The 16053-nt window shown below is 37.0% G+C and overlaps 1 long non-coding RNA gene across 1 annotated transcript; it reads right to left on the reverse strand.

Moving 5' to 3' along the window:
* Positions 1 to 368: 368 nt before the first annotated feature.
* LOC126953022 (uncharacterized) lies at positions 369 to 15273 on the reverse strand. The gene is made up of 5 exons (XR_007725111.1): positions 13475 to 15273; positions 11607 to 11689; positions 7402 to 7520; positions 4237 to 4285; positions 369 to 1151 (listed from the first exon to the last, which is right to left on the reverse strand). It is a non-coding gene; the product is annotated as an uncharacterized LOC126953022 (long non-coding RNA).
* Positions 15274 to 16053: the final 780 nt, after the last annotated feature.

The following is a 16053-nucleotide window of genomic DNA, read 5'->3' on the forward strand; positions in this document are numbered from 1 at the left end:
AACTATATTACTGAGTTCTCACATGAACTCTCTGAGGTAGTTGCTATTATTATTCATGTTTTGAAGATGAAGGGACTGATACATACAGAGAAGTTAAGCAAATATCCCAAAGTTATGTGATTATTAAGTGGTAAGTAGCTGGGATTTGAATCTATAATCAGGCTCTAGAGTCAAATATCTTAACCACCATATCAACTCAACTGGGTCATATCTATATTTTAATAGTAGAATTTGCTTGTCATCAAGATAAGTGATTACATGACAAATGAAGTAACTGCAGACCAGAAAGTTTAAAGAAATGATCCCAAGTCATTCAGTTAATAGGAAAGCCACGAATGAATCCTGGTTTCCCTGTCCAATGTGTCCCTCCAAACTGCTGTCTCCCAGTTATATAATATGTTAAGAAAACCAGAAAGTAAATTCAGAAATAAAGTCTGTGGCAAAATGACCACAGAATAATGAAACATGACCAAAGTGATTTAATCATTTCGATTCTCATCGCCTGTCTAGGTCCCCTCCCCAACTCTCACTCAAAGTTTTCTATTCATCGTGGCATTTTAAGAAGCCTCAATAAATTGATCTGACTGAATTTCTTAGACACATATAATTCTGCCAGTGTCCTGAGTTACGGCCATGGAGATGACACAGTTTTAGCTCATTTGTAAATGATGTTATTAAAAGCATGTTATTGTTTGGATTGTAGATTAAGAAGGTAGGAGCCTTCTGAGCTATTCATCTGCCATCTTTTATTAATTTTTAATTAACCTAGAAATTAAACTGAATTACTTTTATGAGGATGAAAAATTGGTTTGGTAATTATCAGAATAGTCACTAGATTGCATTTGATTCTTAGGTCATGTCTTGAGTTGCTTATACAACCTTCAGAAAGTCAATAAATCTCTCTGTGATCCGCGGAGAGGAAGGAAGAGCAATGTGGTTCGGTGACCCGCCTGAGAGCCACAACTGGGCAGGGGAGCCCCCACCTCCCAGCCAAGGGAGGCAGTTGGTGCCCCTCGAGGTCAGAGGTCTCAGAAGAAAAAAGCAGGCACCCATCTTTGCCGTTCTCCAGCCTTCTTGAGTGACATCTCCAGGCACGGGAGCAAACCAGATGAATAGGGCCTGAAGTGAACCCCCAGCAAACCGCAGCAGCCCTGCAGAAGAGGAACTTGGCCATTGAAGGAAAAACAAACAGAAAGCAACAATAGCAACATCAACAACAAAAAGTCCCCAAAAAAACCCCATCCAAGGATCAGCAGCCTCAAAGATCGAAACTAGACAAACACAAGAAGATTAGAAAGAATCAGCAAAAACACTGAAAACCCAAAAGGTCAGAGTGCCTCTTCTCCTCCAAATGATCATGACAACTCTCCAGCCAGGTTGCAGAACTGGCCAGAGGATGAGATGGATGAATTGACAGAAGTAGACTTCAGAAGATGGGTAATAAAAAACTCCACTGAACAAAAGGAGCATATTCTAACCCAATGCAAAGAAGCTAAGAACCTTGATAAAAGGTTAGAGTAGCTGCTAACCAGAATAACCAGTTTAGAGAGGAATATAAATGACCTGATGGAGCTGAAAAACACAGCATGAGAACTTCATGAAGCATACACAGATCGACCAAGTGGAAGAAAAGATATCAAAGTTTGAAGACCATCTGCTGAAATAAGGCATGCAGACAAGATTAGAGAAAAAATAGTGAAAAGGAATGAACAAAGCCTCCGAGAAATATGGGACTATGTGAAAAGACTGAACATACAATTGACTGGAGTACCTGAAGGACGCCGGGAGAATGGAAAAAGGCTGGAAAACACACTTCAGGATATTATCCAGGAGAACTTCCCCAACCTAGTAAGGCAGGCCAGCATGCAAATTCAGGAAATACAGAGAACACCTCTAAGATACTGCAAGAGAAGATTAACTGCAAGACACATAATCATCAGATTCTCCAAGGTCGAAATGAAGGGAAAAATGTTAAGGGCAGCCAGAGAGAAAGGCCAGGTCACCTACAAAGGGAAGCCCATCAGACTAACAGCAGATCTCTCGGCAGAAACTCTACAAGCCAGAAGAGAGTGGGGGCCAATATTCAACATTCTTAAAGAAAAGAATTTTCAACCCAGAATTTCATATCCAGTCAAACTAAGCTTCATAAGTGAAGGAGAAATAAAATCCTTTCCAGGAAAGCAAATGCTGAGGGATTTTCTTACCACCAGGCTTGCCTTGCAAGAGCTCCTGAAGGAAACACTAAAAGTGGAAAGGAAAAACTGGTACCTGTCACTGCAAAAACAACCTAAAATATAAAGTCCAATGACACCATGAAGAAACTGCATCAACTAATGTGCAAAATAACTAGATAGCATCATGATGACAGGCAAGTTGGATAAAGAGTCAAGACTCATTGGTGGGCTGTATTCAGGAGACCCATCTCGTAGAAAGACACACATAGACTCAAAACAAAGGGGTGGAGGAAAATTTACCAAGCAAATGGAAAGAAAAAAAAAAAAAAGCAGGTGTTGCAATCCTGCTTTCTGACAAAAAACTTTAAACCAACAAAGATAAAAAAAAAAAAAAGGGGCATTACGTAATGGTAAAGGGATCAATTCAACAAGAAGAGCTAACAATCCTAAATATGTACGCTATGTATGCACCTAATACAGGAGCACCCTGATTCATAAAAGAAGCTCTTAGAGACCTACAAAGAGACTTAGACTTCCACACAATAATAGTGGGAGTCTTTAACACCCCACTGTCAATATTAGACAGATCAACAAGACAGTAAATTAACAAGGATATTCAGGACTTGAACTCAGCTCTGGATCAAGTGGACGTAATAGATATCTACAGAACTGTTCACTCCAAATCAACAGAATACCCATTCTCCTCAATGCCACGTGGCACTTATTCTAAAAACAATCACATATTTGGAAGTAAAACACTCCTCAGCACATGCAAAAGAACTAAAATCATAACAAACAGTCTCTGAGACTACACTGAAATCAAATTAGAACTCAGGATTAAGAAACTCACTCAAAACCACACAATTACATGGAAATTGAACAACCTGCTACCGAATGACTCCTGGGTAAGTAATGAAATTAAGGCAGAAATTGGGAAATTCTTTGAAACCGGTGAGAACAAAGAGACAATGTACCAGAATCTATGGAACACAGCTAAAGCGGTGTTAAGAGGGAAGTTTATAGCATGAAATGCCCACATCAGAAAGTGGGAAAGATCTAAAATTGACACCCCAACATCACAATTAAAAGAGCTATAGAAGCAAAAGCAAACTAATCCAGAAGCTAGCGGAAGAAAAGAAATGATTAAGATCAGAGCAGACTTGAAGGAGACAGGGACACGAAAAACCCTTCAAAAAATAAATGAATCCAGGAGTTGGTTTTTCAAAAAACTTAACAAAATAGACCGCTAGCTACACTAATTAAGAAGAGAGAGAAGAATCAAATAGACACAATAAAAAAATGATACAGGGGATATCACCGATGACCCTGTAGAAACACAAACTACCACCAGAGAATGCTAAAAACACCTCTACACAAATAAACTAGAAAATCTAGAAGAAATGGATAAATTCCTGGACACATACACCCTCCCAAGACTAAACCAGGAAGAAGTCAAATCCCTGAACAGACCAATAACAAGTTCTGAAATTGAGGCAATAATTAATAGCCTACCAACCAAAAAAGGCCCAGGAACAGACAGATTCACAGCTGAGTTCTACCAGAGCTACAAAGAGGAGCTGGTACCATTCCATCTGAAGCTATTCTAAACAATTGAAAAGGAGGGATTTCTCCCTAACTGGTTTTATGAAGCCAGCATCATCCTGATACTAAAACCTGGCAGAGACACAACAAAAAAAAGAAAACTACAGGCCAATAACCCTGATGAACATCAATGCAAAAATCCTCAATAAAATATTGGCAAACTGAATCCAGCAGCCCAACAAAAAACAGCCACCATATGGATCACCTGAAGTCAGGAGTTTGAGAGCAGCCTGACCAACATGGTGAAACCCTGTCTCTACTAAATATACAAAAATTAGCTGGGTGTGGTGGCGCATGCCTGTAATCCCAGCTACTCAGGAGGCTGAGGCAGGATAATTGCTTGAACCCGGGAGGCAGAGGTTACAGTGAGCCAAGATTGCGCCATTGCACTCCAGTGTGGGCAACAAGAGTAAAATGCCATCTCAAAACAAACAAACAAACAAACAAAAAGCCAACTTACCTATCATGATTAAGTCAGCTTCATCCCTGGGATGCAAGGCTGGTTCAACCTATGCAAATCAATAAACATAATCCATCACAAAGCAGAACCAAGACAAAAATCACATGATTATCTCAATTGATGCAGAAAAGGCCTTTGACAAAATTCAACATTCCTTCATGTTAAAAACTCTCAATAACCTAGGTATTGATAGAACATATCTCAAAATAAGAAGAACTATTTATGACAAACCCACACCCGATATCATATTAAATGGGCAAAAGTTGGAAGCATTCCCTTTGAAAACCAGTATAAGACAAAGAGGCCTTCTCTCACCACACCCAGTCAACACAGTATTGGAAGTTCTGGCCAGGGCAATCAGGCAAGAGAAAGAAATAAAGGGTATTCAAATAGGAAGACAGGAAGTCAAATTGTTTCTGTTTGCATAATTCTATATTTAGAAAATCCTGTCATCTCAGCCCAAAAACTCCTTAACCTGATAACCAACTTCAGCAAAATCTCAGGATACAAAATCAATGTGCGAAAATCACCAGCATTCCTTTACACCAACAATAGACAAGTAGAGAGCCAAATCATGAGTGAACTCCCATTCACAATTGCTACAAAGAGAATAAAATACTGAGGAATACAGCAACAAGAGATATGAAGGACCTCTTCAAGGAGAAATACAAACCACTGCTCAAGGAAATAACAGAGGACACAAACAAATGGAAAAACATTCCATGCTCATGGATAGGAAGAATCAATATCTTAAAGATGGCCATACTGCCCAAAGTAATTTATAGATTCAATGCTATTCACATCAAACTACAACTGATATTCTTCACAGAATTAAAAGAAACTACTTTAAATTTTATATGGACTCAAAGAAGACCTCGTATAGCCAAGACAATCCTAACCAAAAAGAACAAAGCTGGAGGCATCACACTACCTGACTTCAAACTATACTACAAGTCTATAGTAACCAAAACAGCATGGTACTGGTACCACAACAGACATGTAGACCAATGGAACAGTACAGAGACCTCAGAAATAACACTACATATTTACAACCATCCGATCTTTGACAAACCTGACAAAAACAAGCAATGGGGAAAGAATCTCCTGTTCAATAAATGATGCTGGGAAAACTGACTAGCCATATGCAGAAAACTGAAACTGGACTCCTTCCTTACACCTTATACAAAAATTAAGATGGATTAAAGATTTAAATGTAAAACCTCAAACCATAAAAACCCTGGAAGAAAAGCTAGGCAATACCATTCAGGACATAGGCATGGGCAAAGACTTCATGACTAAAACACCAAAAGCAATTGCAACAAAAGCCAAAATTGAGAAATGGGGTCTAATTAAATCAAAGAGTTTCTGCAAATCAAAAGTAACTATCATCAGAGTGAATAGGCAACCTACAAAATGGGAGAAAATTTTTGCAATCTACCCATCTGACAAAGGTCTAATATCCAGAATTTACAAGAAACTTAAACATATGTACGAGATACAAACAACCCCATCAAAAAGTGGGCAAATATGAACAGACACTTCTCAAAAGAAGACATTTACATGGGCAAGAAACATATGAAAAAAAGCTCAACATCACCTATCACTAGAGAAATGCAAATCAAAACCACAATGAGATACCATCTCATGCCAGTCAGAATGGCAATTATTATAAAGTCAAGAAACAATAGATGCTGGCAAGGCTGTGGAGAAACAGGAATGTTTTTACCCTGTTGGTGGGAATGTAAATTAGTTCAACCATAATGGAAGACAGTATGGCAATTCCTCAAGGATCTAGAACCAGAAATATCATTTGCCCCAGCACCTCATTACTGGGTATATATCCAAAGGAATATAAATCATTCTACTATAAAGATACATGCACACATATGTTTATTGCAGCACTATTTACAATAGCAAAGTCATGGAACCAACCCAAATGCCCATCAGTGATAGGCTGGATAAAGAAAATGTGGTACATATACACCATGGAATACTATACAGCTGTAAAGAGGAATGAGATCATGTCCTTTGCAGGGATATGGATGAAGCTGGAAGTCATCATCCTCAGCAAACCAACACAGGAACAGAAAACCAAACACTGCATGTTCTCACTCATAAGTGGGAGTTGAACAGCGAGAACACATGGACACAAGGAGGGGAATAACATACACCAGGACCTGTTGGGGGTTGGGGGGTGAGGGAAGAGAATTTAGAGTACAGGTCAACAGGTGCAGCAAACCACCATGGCACAGGTTTACCTATGTAACAAACCTGCACTTCTGCACATGTATCCCGGAATTTAAAATAAAAATAAAAAATAAAATAAATCTCTCCTACTCTTAAGATAAAAATTATGAAGCTTAATTTTATCATGCTTTCTGTCATTTAGCACTGGCCAACAATTCTCCTATGTGTAATGTGTTCCACTTACAAGATTACATGGAATAAGCAGAAGTCAAAGAAGCACAGTTGCACACATGTTTAGCAGGGCTTTCCCCTCTCTCTCCCAAATTCTAGGCCTCAGGCCCCATGCTTTTAAGACTTACTGAGACAAAATTGCAAGGGCTGAGATGGAAGCCTTGAAAAGAACCTCACCTTTCCTACATGGCTGGTTATCAATCAGTATAACCTTTCTAGAGGAGCATTTTCAATACACAACAAATGCCTAGAAAATGTGCAAATTACCTAGCAAATCCACTTTTGGTAATTTACTTTATTCAAATATTTATTCACAATCATAAAAGAATTCACATCACAGCATCATTTAAAATAGTAAAACAATAGCAACAATTACAACTAAGCCTGTGTGTGGTAAAAGTCTGGCAATAAGAGATTTGTTAAATAAAGTGATACCTCCATAGTGTGCAGTATTCATTCTACAGCCATTTTAAATATATAATAGTTATTGACACATGGAAATGTCAATTAAAAGTTAATAAAACATGATCTCTATTTTTTTAAAAAAAATTATGTTAATAGTCTAAAATTTAACAAGGATTATATCTGAGGAATGAAATTATGTGTTTATTTCTTATTCTTCTTTGTGAGTTTCCCTATTCCCCTACTTTCCCTAAACAAACTTGGCACATTTCCTGGTCTGATCTCTTTGTAAGTACTGACTTTGGATTATCATTAAATTTGGGTATTTCTTATCTCAATGCTCACCTTGGCCAGGTGCAGCTTCCACTATATTTATCTTCAGCAATGGTGACACATCCATCTCTTTCCCAGCATCAGTTTGACTGTTTTGTTTTGGTTTTGTTTGCCGTTGTTCCATCAATGTTCTGTTGGTAAGGTCAAGGGGAAGTCCTGATAAGAATCTTTTTTTCCTTTCAGTAATCCTTGAGCATGTTACTCATCACTGTGAGCTGAGCGATTAATTTATTCAAAGCAAAACTTTAGAGTAACTGACAAATAGGAGGAATCATTCTCTAATTAATTTTATAGATGCTATTTATGTTAGAATAAATAATGCCCTGGGGATAACTAGGCTTGTGAATGAACATTTACTTAAACATTGACAAAGGGAGTGATGTGTACGATTATAAGACTTTCTCCAAAGTCTCTATCTTACATAATAAATGTGCTCCCCAAAGTAATGGGGCATGAAGAAAAAAATGCGTGACCTTGCAATTGAAAAGAGAAGGAACAAAGAGCTTCTTACAAGACAAATATTCATTCTGTAATTTTCTGATTGGTAAGTTTAAATCTGACATATAAACTATGTTTAGTTAAAAAACATATTAACTAAACAGTTAATGTCTTGAAAAGGGCAAGGCAAAGCTTTCTTGGAGGAAACTTTGTTTATCTGAGTAACTTCAGTTTTGTGTGGGTTTGGTTTCATGCAATTAGGTTTCACTTCCTGTAATAGATCATTATTTTTTTAACCCATGATGAAGAAAGTATGTCAGTTTATATCATAGCAATTTGAGCAAGCTAGCATAATTTAATTAATGTATCAGGTCTTATCTCACATGGGATTTTTCTGCAAAACTTCAAATTGTCCAAGAATGCCATTACTATATGCAAACATAAATATTTTCTGTTGGCACAAAACTTTCTATGTAAATTTTTCCATATTCAATTATGCTTAGCTGAATCGCCAGGCTCAAGAGTCATTATGATTGAGTTTCACGAGAACACTGGGCTGGAAGTGCAAATACAGAGCCTATGGACTTATTTTTGGAACACCTGTCTGCATTGTGGTGTCTGAAACAGTATTATTGAATGGTTCTTTTTATAAATGTTCAATATGCTTAGTTCTGTAACAGTATCTTATTTTTTGATTCAAAAAACACTTATTTCACTGTCTTAAACAAAAACATAAAAACCAGACAGGCAGGGGAAGTCTAGATGACTTATGATTGAAGCAGCTCTATACAGAAATAAAGATGGTCCAATGCTGTGACTTCAAAGAAAATGACGAAAACAAACATTCACAAACATCTTCATGTTTGTAATAATATATTAATGCACAAAATATCAAAAACACAAAGTCTGTTTTTTTCCCTATAGGTTTATGATAAGCTATCAAACTTCTATTTAACACATTTACTTTTACAAGCCTTCAGTGTTTAGAAGTATACACTATACAAGTACATACCTGCTGGGATTTTACCATGAAAATTTTAGTTTCAGTTTTAGTTTTAGTCTCATACTAGTGACTTGCCTTTTTATTCATATTTATATACATTTCACTTCCATTGTAAGCCATGTAATACCTTTCTAGTGGTATATTTTAATCAACATATATTTTTAAAATATTGATTTTTAAATGAATCATTTTAGTGCTGTGACATGATAGGTTTAGCAGATGAAGCACAATATGGTAACTACATTGTACTGTTTAAGCTAATTCACAGTTGTAGGAAAATGTTTGGTTATTAAAATATAACCAAGATGAGGCTGGACAGTAATAAACACTGAAATACTAGAAAACAGTGAGTGAATAAGTAATATGACTTTTCATCAGTGACCATTGATTATTTTGTTTTTAGAGACATGGAAGAAGTTGTCTTGAGTTTTAAACGTTCTGGTAAATTGTAACAGTATCTATTTTAAGTCCAGTGGTAGTTTAGACTCATTTATTTCCAGATACTTCTCAAATACTTCAGGTTTGTTCAAACTCAGAAGACCTTCATCTAACATCGCCTTCCTACCATCCATTTGAAACTGTTCATGCCCTGGGGGTAAATTCTAGAGAAATGTGCAAAGTTAACCATCAAGTTATCATGGTGTCATTTTCTCTACCCTTTTTATTTTCTAAAAGTTGTGGAAGTTATTTCACGAACTGCTACTGCTCTTTCTCCTCCTCCTCCTTCTTTTAAACTGCTGGAAAGATGCACTCCCTAGTGCTAGGCAAAGCAAAACCCAGAAAGAGCTGGAAAATTCAGTGTATTCTAAACTTAGATTCCATGAAGTTTTGAGTGGGTCTAAATTTGGTAAAACCTGTTCTCTCATTTTTACTGTCGGCTTGTTTTAGATCATCTGGACTTGATTTTCAGAGAGAAGAACCTAAGGATCAAAATTCAGCGGCATAACTTATTGCCAAATCAGTACTTTAATGGGCATATGCATGTAGGATGTATGTGTTTGCATGTGTACGTGCGTGTGTGCTCATATATGCCTTTAAATAAAAGACAAGCTATACATTGAAACTAATGATTAATCAAATCAAGTTTTAAGGTTCCTACCCCCATCCCTGGTGCTGACCGTGGGTTTGCATTGGAAGGAAAAGTGGAAAGCTATAAAGAAATGGGTATAAATAGTCTAAAACTGTTTTTTAGAATTTTTTTAAGGTACCAATCAGTGTAGAGAGTTGTTTTTTCTACAATTTATTGGTCAAACTACTAATGCCTTTATTGACCTATATTACATTTGAAAAGAGGATGTCAAAATTCATACTTTTTTCACAGGTTCCTTCACAAGACCCTGTATATAGCAATTTTTCAATACATTTTAGTGAAATGAATGTTTGGATAAATGAGTCAGTGATCGATCCTGTCTTCAAAGGTATGCAGAACATTCAGTGATTAAAATAATTTCATGTTTTCCTATGAATATGCTATAATTATGCTTTTTTATTTAAAACTATACTCATGTTACTGATTGCTATAATCAATTCATTTCTCTTAACTTTTGTAATGTAAAAATCCTTGTTTGGTCCTCAGGCACCCTCTAATCATATTATCTACCCAAGATGTTAATATTTAATGATATTTGTGTTAGCCTCCAAAATGATCCCCAATGACCCACACCCTTATAGAGCCCTCTCTGGATTTAGTAGATGAATCAAGGCTGGCCCTGTGTGACGGAGAGAGTACAAAAGTGATTGTATATGGTCTCAGGGGTGCAAAGGTATTGTATTTATCACCCTGATCTGTTAGATTGCTTTCTCTGGGGGAAGACAGCCACCATACTACGAGGGCATTAAAGTGGCTCCTTGAAGAGGAAAACTGGAGCAGCTGATCAACTTCTCACACCTGTAAGGAAGGCACCTTAGAAGAGGATCCTGAAGCCCCAAAACCTTCAGATGACAGTCACCCCAATCAAAATCTGACTGTAGTCCTAAGTGAGAAATAACCAACAGTGCCCTTGAACTCCTGACCTAGAATTTATGGGCATAAAAAATCATTACTTTATGCCATCAAGCTTTCTGTAACTAGAATAATATTTAAAGGTCTTCATAGTTAGCAAATTTATGAATTAATTTTCACTTTTAAGAGAATTGAAAATCAATAGTGATTCTGAGATCAAGTACATGCTTAATTGTCCAAGAATCATCTATCAAATTTCTCTTAGAAAAATTTCTATGTTGAGTGTATTCAGTTCTGAGTCATTAAGTTCCTTGTTGGTTTTGTTACTATTTGACACTGAAAGGCTGCAAAGCAGTCAGTTCCAGGTCCAGCTTTTCTAGACTTTAACTGCTTTGGTGGATTTACTTCTTATCCCTCTCTGGAGACACGCAGACAGGGATAAGAAGTAAATTTTATAATCGATATCTGCAGCTTCTCTTGGGATTGGTGAGCTAGACCTGGTGAGTGAATAAATTAAGGGATTAACAAATAATAAATGATAAACATATAAACCAATGAACAGATTTTAGTGCCTAATATGTGCTGGGGACTGTGTTAAGTGTTCTCACACATTATGCTCTGTGTTTCCACCCACATTACCCCTTTCTATGTATGCAGTGAGTTTTGTAGTACCTCGCATGCATTTGATCTTTCCAATTAGCCTGATATTCAGAAAAAAAGAAATCTCCTGGACAAAAGGAGTTTGTTAGCATTTGGTATCTTCCTGACATAATTTTCTCGTGAAGAATGTAATCAGCTTTTGATTTGTGTAAAAAAAAAAAATCTGAGAATTACCCATTAATCGAGAGCTTCAACTTCCTCCAAGAGCCACAAGACCCCTGCTCTCCAAGGTCTTCATTCTTTTAGAGAAAATGACACTAAACAAAAAGAAGAAAATTACTAAAGAGCAATAAGCTCTGTGCAGAGATGTAAAATAGAATGGTATGCTAGAGTCACTGAGTGGCTGTTTCAGAGGACAGATAACCTGAGATTTGAAAGAGGTGACAAAGATGAAGGGAAGGGTATCACAGGCAGAAGGAGCAGAAAGTAAAGGCCACACGAGGTGGGAAAGAGGTTGGCATACTTGGGATGCAACAAAGGCCAATAGGTGGAAGAAAAGTGTACAAAAGTGTACAATGGGCAGGAGAAGGGTGTACTTGTCAAATGAGGTCAGACAATTCAGCCATTCCAGGTAGGGAGACCTTTCTATGATAGAATAAACAATTAGAATCTTTTTTTTTTTTTTAAGCACTAAGAAGTTAATGAAGATTTTAAGCCAGTGATTTGACTTATATTTTAAACTGATTCTGGCTGCTTTGTGGTAAATGGGTATTATATGGTGGCAAAAGTAAAAGCAGAGTTGTTAGAATGGGCGCTAATCCAATGCAACTGATGTCCTTATAAGAAGAGGAAATTTGGACACACGAACAGCCACCAGGGATGTGCACACACAGAGAAAAGACCATGTGAGGACACAGAGGACTAGTAGAGTAGTATAAGGAAGAATAACGGTGGCTTGACCATGGAGATAGTAATAGAAAATGAGAGAAGCTGATATATGCAAGGTACACTTTGGAGGAAGATCCAGAGGAGCTTGATGGATTGCATGTGGTGAAGTTGTCTGCCAAACCTCAGCTCTTTTGGCTCTGTCAAATTTTCTGGCCGGCACAGCTCTGTTTATACACTCATTTTACCCTTTACTGCCCTTTCCCTTCTTATTTTGTAAAACAATAAAAATTGGAAAAATGAAAACATTGGTATTAGTGATAAAAACCATGGATTTCATAAATGTGACATCTCAAGACAAAGATGGATATCATTAGGCATTCTGAAAAACACAGTTTTTGGCTTCAATTTGTTTGTCTGTTAAATAGATCTAAAGCAGTCAACAGTGTATTCAATGTTGAGGAATGAAAGAAAACGAAAGGTTGTGTAAAATGAAGGAATGTATGGTTTCTTTAAGAAAAAGCACACTTAAAAATGTTTTTTAAATCTCTCTGGTCTGGAAATCTATCACGTTTAAGTCTGTTGTTGAACTTTTGTACACTTTTGCTATTCTACTATTCATGTTTTCACACTTTCAAATGTATACAGTCCTTTAGTAGGCACTGTATTCCACTTAAAATAAAGGACCGTATATATCTGAATGTAGCCCATGATCCATTTATTTATCTGTTAATATATGTATGGATGTGTGTGTGTGTGTGTATATGTGTGTGTGTGTGTATATGTGTATATATATGTATATATGAATGTGTGTCCATGTATGTGTGCATGTGTGTGTGTCTTGGGCATTTTCTATGTGCTTGCATTGTAGAAATAAACCAGGTCAGACACAATACCCGCCTTAATAGGGTTTATAGTCTAGTGGGTATAAAGATAAGTAAATAGGCAATCACAATGGAAAGTGACAAGAGCTATGATGGGCAATGTGCAAGGTGCCATAGAAACACACAGGTAGATGCACTAACTAAGGCGAATGTGTTGGGTTGGGGAAGAGTATTGGAAAACACCCTGAGGGAAGTGAGTCTCAGGCTGAGGCTCAAATTTGAGCTCTGTTTGCTATGGAGCTCATCCATAAGAACTGGTTGCCTCACTAAGGTGAGAGTGCAGTCATTCATTCATTCATTCATTCATTCATTCATTCATTCAGTAGCCATAACCTGGAGCAGCTTCTTTTCCCTCCGTAATAGGGCACATGCAGTAAATCTGGTAATGAGACAAAATTGCTCTTATTTTAAAAAACAGGCCCTGGAAAGAAAGACAATTGTTAAGGCCAAAGATGGAAGTGAAGATGAAGTAACCAGTGTAATAAATTAATGGCTTTTAGCCATAAAAATAGAAATCTATGATCTATTGAATTGTTTTACAATAGTTCCACTCTATGAGGCAACTGAGTTCCCTTGTGTGTTCTGTATGGAAATAAGTAAAAACAGATTGAAAAATTGATACAGCAAGTACCAGAGCCAGGAAAAATGTACTTGTAGGTGAGAGAGATCAATCACCATGTGTCTGAAGAGGTGCATAGATCTTCACTTGTGGTTTTGCTTTTGTTTTGTAGGAAAATAGTGTTTTACGGTGGCATTCACAAATTTGGAAATTCACAGAGGTCTCTGGACTTCCTTTCTGCCAACATGAAGGCCTATCCCCTTCAGAGAGACATGATATTTTCTCTAAAGAAAAACTTGTAGAAATCAAGCATCCGTATCTTGGGTCTCTTAGCATCTTCTGAGCAAACCCATCCACTTTCCCATGCTTGTTTACCCTCTCCAAGTTCTCCTTCCCTGCAAAGACAGGATATTGTCAGAGGTAAGAAGTCCGTGAGACTGACTTTCAAATATTTTAAATGTTATTTACACAGCTAATTTAGTTTGCCCAAGTAAAAATGTGCACACCTAACAGGATCTATAAATGACTCCCCAGTTCAGCTCAGATTTCACTTAAAAACTGCTCCTATTATTAGCTTATTAGCTGGAAGTGCTTATGATAGGTTTTATGCTCAAATGAACCTTCCTTTTGAGAAGCTAGAACCCATCTGCAAAGTAAAAAACAGTGAATTCACTTACCCAGGGTCAAGAGCAAATTTGGGGTAAGTTGAGGTTTCTGATATTCTTGCTTACGTCCATGGTATGTCTAAATTTTAGATTCCTGGATTAAAACTACAAAGATTATCATACATATCCAACCCTATAAAAGCTCTCACCATGCATTCCATTCCTCTTCTTTACCTTCCTTTTCAACTAAACACTGAAAAGTGACTATTTAGAAAATCTCTTTGTAACTACTTTCTAAGCTATTACATGAATATAGTTATTGAATAGGATCCTGTATGAATAGGATGCTAGTTTTTGATCCACCAGAAAAAAGGCATGGGAAAAATCGTTAAACTAAGATCTTTGCTAGTGCTGAACAATATTTAGTACAATAAAAACAATAGAACTGAGATTTTTTAAAAATACATGTTTTCCTCATATATCATTTTGTTAAAACCTTTTAAAAGCTTTTAAAGCAGCTTGAAGCTTACTTTTACTTGCTAAAGCACCAAGATTAGTATAAACCTGGCTTTGTCTTACCTGATACTAGAAGTCCCAGAAGGCCTTGCTGTAGCGTGGTCACACCCCAAGAGTGATATGATATAGACATGCTGTGTACTAAAACAAACAAAAGAGCCTAATAATGCATACACGTAAGAGTCACTACGTGTTTTTCTTAAAGTGACATTTTAGTTATTGTTGTTTATTTTAGTTTCATTTAGGTTGAGGGGAAATAAAACGGCCAGCAAATGAAGCATTCTCTCCACAACATCAGGTTGTACTCCTGCTGTATCTTTGGGCACTGAGCATTTCTTTGTAGTCTGTGAAACTAATGCCAATGTTTGATTTATATTTGTGCGCAAATGCCCTCAGCCCAATCCCTTAGAAAACTAATGCTTATCTGTGAAGCTTGGTAGTTGCTGTACAAGCAGTATTCCATGTCTTCATTAAATTATAATTAGGTGACTTTTATTTCTTTTTTTAGTTTAGTGCAGTTTGTAAAAATGAAAAAAAAAAATTGGCACAGTTTTGCATCCACCCAAGAACCTCAGATAATTTCTCAAATGTTTTTGGTTCAGTAAAATCCCAAATGCATCTTGCCAAGTGCCCTTTTCTCCATGACTTCCAAATCCATGCAAATTTCAGGGAAAATTTAATCCGTATGTTTCTGATTCATTCACTCTTAACTCATCATATTGTTGTCTTCAAAAAACAATTTTATGTCCAAGAAACCCTACGGGCATGTTTTATATATACATATATATACATATAATCTGGCTTTAGTCAAATTTTTCCCCAGTTGGAGCCTGGAAGCTGTACATTTTCAAGTATTAAGGATTGCTTGAACTTTCCCCCAACTTCATTTTAACTTCAAATCATTCTGGTAAGAGGTAAGTTCCAATCAGGATACAGAGAATGTAAAATGGCTGAACATTTCTGCCAGCAGCTGCCTTGCCAGAACCAAGGCTGATACAATGAGCTCGAGCCTGCTAAACAAAGTCAGTTTGCCCCTTAATCACCTTCCGTGCTCTGGAGTCTCAGGCGAACTCCCCTCCACTGCGTCATCCTTTAAAAAGTTAGGTTCAGGGATCTGAACCCGCCATTTTGTAAAAAGTGTAAGCTCAGACACGTCTGAGCCCTTTGGGAACAATGTAGTATCACTTTGTAACCATTATTTTTGAAGGGTTGAGGGGAGCCTTTGTATAAAT

Source organism: Macaca thibetana, chromosome 4, assembly GCF_024542745.1.
Source record: "Macaca thibetana thibetana isolate TM-01 chromosome 4, ASM2454274v1, whole genome shotgun sequence".
NCBI lineage: Eukaryota > Metazoa > Chordata > Mammalia > Primates > Cercopithecidae > Macaca > Macaca thibetana.